The following is a 4,777-nucleotide window of genomic DNA, read 5'->3' on the forward strand; positions in this document are numbered from 1 at the left end:
GTGTGTGTGTGTGTGTGTGTGTGTGTGTGTGTGTGTGTGTGTGTGTGAATAGAGTCAAGGAAGATTTAGGGTTACAGAAGTTAGATATGGATCAGAACTAAAATACCATCTGGCTCAACTCCATTTTGAACTGAGGTTCAGAAAAGGGAAAAGATTTGCTTAAGGCCCCAGACAGGTAGGTAGCAGAGGCAGATTTAGAACCCAGATGTTCTGCTTTCAGGTCCATTGCTCTTCCCATTACATCAGAGGAGAGCAATTTCTGTTTCTGAGGAAAAAAAGAATCATAAAACAGGCTTGAAGCAAAATGGTATAAATCACTCCCTCAAAGTAACTTTTTTAAGCCGAAGTCATTTGAGAGAGACTGTTAGGCCATTGTAGTGAAAGACAGAGATACAAGGATGTTGGGAAATTACTGCTGAGAAGACGGGCACTGAGACAAAGGATAAGGTGGGGCTAGGCTAGTGAGGCCTTCACTGGGATGTGGTTGGTCTGGTAGCTTCCTATTTTAACTCTTTATTCTTGGTAATCAGATGCTAAGTTCATTTGTTTCTCTACAGTGACTCACCACATGTGTGGTCTAAATTTCATTGTCCTGAGGAACAGCTCTGGTTACATTGCCCAAGTTACAATTCATCCTTAGAAGTACGAGTCACCTTGGAGCCAATATCTAGACACTAGGAGCCTGAAGGAAAACCACCAAAGGTAGTAAAGATCAAGGAAAAAGGAGGCAGAAGCAGCAGCCTGGAGACAATTATCTAGCTCTGGCTCTCATTTGCTCTATGCTGGTTTTTATAATTTTCCCATGCAGCTTAGAGTCCCATGAGTCATTAAAGAAATGGGTGAGACCAATTTTCATTTAGTAAGAAATGCCTACGCTGAGACTCTCTCATGCCCAAAAGGCTGAGACTTTCTCATGCCCGCTGGCCCCCCTGGGCATTACTAATGTTCAGATTCCTTAAGAGTCTGGCCTATATGATTTCTCTCTAACAAACTTTTTCTCTGGCTGGAAGAAGATTTGAGTTGAATTCATTCAGGCAGGGCCCGCATTGCGATCTTGGGGGGTTCCAGCATCCCTAACCTCTCGACCTCATCATATAGTTCCCTGCACCAGGAATAACTGCCAAATCTCAAACTCTTCTCCAGCCATGACTGGAAGGTACGTAAGCCTCTCCCTCCCCAATTCTTTGTTGTCTTGTAGCTGGGAGGGAGATTTCCAAGCACCTAACTAAGCTTGGCTTGGAAGTGTTTTCAGGCCTGACCTCTCAGGTCCTGCTAGGTCAGACAGCTCCAAGGCTGTCTCGAACTCAGCCTGACACTCTCAGGCTCTCAGTCTAGTGGTTCTGTTTGAGCACTTGGATCTGGGTACAACTTCCTTAGCATAGAGGACGGACTTCCTCTCAGGAAGCATAGGTCCAATGCTCTCATTTCTCTCAGTGCTAGGGAATTGAGAAACTGTTGGATTTTTTCTCTTTTTATTCTTTTTCCTTTCCCCTAAGCCCACAATGGATCAATCCTCTTCAATTCCCAAGAATTTGCCATCGGGCTGTCTTTTACAAAATTGGAAAAATTTTAGCTTCTCTAAAGGACTTAAAAAGAAAAAGCTGGTGTATTTCTGCAACACCATTTGGACTCAGTATCACCTGGAAAATTATGAGGTATGGTCCCTTTTTGGGACATTACGGCTAAAGACCCTCTCAGAATTAGAAAGATATTGTTGCAGAGAAAGAAAATGGGTGGAGATTTCTTACTTAATGGCTTTTGTTGAGTTTTCTAGAGATCCCATTCTCAGAAAGGATTGTAAGATGCTTGTAGCTACAGCCACCCCATTAATGGGGAATGGGGATCAAATGGACTTTTTAGATGATCCTCTCCTTATGGCTCCTAGGGTTATGGCAACCCCCTCTTCCCAGCCTTGTCGGCACCACCTCCCCAGCACCTATCTCCACCCCATTCTCCTCTGGCCTCTCCAGCTGTTCCCCATTCTCCCCAGACCCTTCCTTCTGCTCCCCATTCTCCCTTGACCCCTCTTACATTTCCCTATTCTCCCCTGGCCTCCCTTGTTTCCCATGTCCCCTTTCCCTTACCCATCTCCTCTTTCCCTTGGTTTCCCTTCACCTTTCCTCAGGCTCCTCTATTTCCTTCCCAGGCCCTTGCTCTGGAGGCAACTTCTACTCAGGCCTTGAGCAAGGGCCTCGCCCCAGCCTCTACTTCTGAAGACACCCCTGCTCAGGCTCCAGATAAGGGTCTTGCCTTGGCGTCTCCTCCCCTGACCCTTCCTCCTCCTCCAGCATCAAGTAATCTTTCCCCTTGCCAGCAGAATTCCTTGGCCTTGCCAGTTCAGTTGGCACTTTCCAGTCCCTCACTCACGAGAAGTGGGACTTCCTATCTCCCTCCCCCACAAACCCCTGCTCCTGCAGGGCCTTCAGGGCTTTTTCCTTTAAGGGAAGTACCTGCCTCTCCCAATGGGACACTTAGGGAACATGTTCCATTCTCTGTTCCAGACCTCAACCAGATTAAAGAAAGGCTGGGTCAATACTCTGAAGATCCCACTAAATTTACTGAGGGCTTCAGGGATGTGTCCCTACAATTTGAACTTTCTTGGAGTGATTTGCATGTCCTCTTCTCTACCTGCTGTACCATTGAGGAAAGGAAGAGAATCTGGAACAAGCCCAAAACTTTGGGGATAGTTTTGCTAGCAATGACCACACAAAATACCCCCCAGGAATAGCTGCTGTTCCCTCTAGTGATTCGGGGTGGGATTATCAGAAGAGTGAGGATGGGGAAAGAAAGACTACGTGATAATTTGCCTGTTATAACACCTGAAAACAGTATTTTGAAAGCAAGTAAACTTTCAGAAGATTAAGGGAATTACTCAGGGAGAAAAGGAAAACCCTTCCCTTTTCCTAGATAGGCTAGTAGAAGCCATTAAAAAGTATATGAATTTAGATCCTGACTCTACAGAAGGGGCAGCAATCTTTACCATGTATTTCATTAACCAGTCTGCCCCAGATATTAGGAGGAAACTACAGAAATTGGCAATGGAACCCCAAACACCTCAGGCCCAATTGTTGGAGACTGTCTTTGGAGTCTTTAACAACAGAGACATAGTTGCTGCAGAGGAGAAAGAACACAGGCAGAGGGCTAGAGACAAAGAACATGCTCTGTTCCTGGCTGCTGCCATGGTTAGGAAAAGACCCAAGGGTGTTCCTGGCAACTTGGGTGGTGGGAAAACCTGCTTTCAATGCCACCAGAAGGGTCACTGGTCCAAGGAGTGCCCCTCCAGGGGACCCCCTTGGAGGAAACCCCCGGGACGGACACCTCAAGGACCTTACCCAAGATGTGACCAAGAGGGACATTGGAAGAAGGATTTTCCCTGAGGTAGAAGTGGTAAAGCAGTCCCCCAGTATCCTGTCCTCCAGTCTTCTCAAGACTGGGGAAGACATGGGAGCCTGGGTCCTGGCAACACTCCCATTTTCTCCATCTCTCTTGCCAAGCCCTGGGCAGAAATCGAGGCTGAAGGTTCCTTTCTTCTAGGGTCAGAACCATCAACTTCCAGATGACTGCTGAGGTCTCTAGCCCACTGAACCTGGCATCTTCCAGGTTCTGAAGTCTGACCCCTCGAACAGGACCCAGGGAGGCAGGGACAGCTCTATGCCTCTTGCCAACAGAAAGCAGTTTCAGAAGCCAAGACTTCCGCCCCTTCCACAAAAAGAATTTGGGTCCCATTTGTTTGAGGGGGGAATGATGGGGTATGGGCCTAAGCTGAGACCTTTTCCCCTTGCCCTAAAAAGAATCTGATTCCCATTTGTCTACAGGCCCCAGAAAAACCCTTAAACTTTTAGGTTCCTTATCGACTCCCGTTATCTCCCTTTGAAAGCCCTACTCCCACCTTTTGATTCTTTCAAATTTCTTCCTTCCAGTTCCCTTCATTATCTATTCCCATTGTCTATTCAGTCTCTCAGACCTTCCAATCAGAATTCTCACCTAGACCCTTTTCCCAGTCCCCTCCTCTGGCCACCCAAAGTTACTTTAGTGTATATAAGATCCGCCCTGGCCCCCATTCAAACACTGAGACTCTCTCATGCCCAAAAGGCTGAGACTTTCTCATGCCCACTTGTCTCAATGGGTGTTACTAATGTTCACATTCCTTAAGAGTCTGGCCTATATGATATATCTCTAATAAACTTTTTCTCTAGCTGGAAAAAAAAAAGAAATGCCTATGTTTTGATACAACCATAAAGGGCTCTAATATAAGTTGGTAACAGATAACACCCTAGTTCAATTGGTAAGACTTAAGTGAGGACAAAGATATAATTGTTAACTGTAGGATTTGAAGTCAGAGAAGTATAATTTAGTTCAGTCCACTAATTTCACAAATGAAGAAACTGAGTCCCAGAGAAGAGTCTTGCCTTAGATCACACAGTTGCAAGGCTGGGATTTGAATCCAGAACTTCTTATTCCAAATCCATATCTCTTTTTTAGAGAAGCAGTAGTGTGGAGTGGAGTGATCTGAGTTTAAGGCATGGTCCTTAAGAAAGAAATCTAGGCTGTAAACCCTAAGATATCTTGCAAGGATTCAGCCATCAAAATTTACATTCCTTTGGACAGAGCACCCTCAGGTACAGATATTATACCTTATGTGGACAGAGGGAGAAGGAGGAGAGGAGAGAAGAGGAGAAGAGAAGAAAAAGAAAAAAGGAAGGAAGGAAGGAAAGAAGGACGGAAGGAAAGAAGGAAGGAAGGAAGGAAGGAAGGAAGGAAGGAAGGAAGGAAGGAA

At 45.8% G+C, this 4,777-nt stretch overlaps 1 protein-coding gene across 3 annotated transcripts in view; it reads right to left on the reverse strand.

Moving 5' to 3' along the window:
* Positions 1–4,777, reverse strand: part of BPIFA2 (BPI fold containing family A member 2) — a 19,352-nt gene that overhangs the window by 1,094 nt on the left and 13,481 nt on the right. The window lies entirely within an intron of this gene.

This window comes from Vombatus ursinus, unplaced genomic scaffold (genome assembly GCF_900497805.2).
Source record: "Vombatus ursinus unplaced genomic scaffold, bare-nosed wombat genome assembly UNPS02014786.1, whole genome shotgun sequence".
Lineage (NCBI taxonomy): Eukaryota > Metazoa > Chordata > Mammalia > Diprotodontia > Vombatidae > Vombatus > Vombatus ursinus.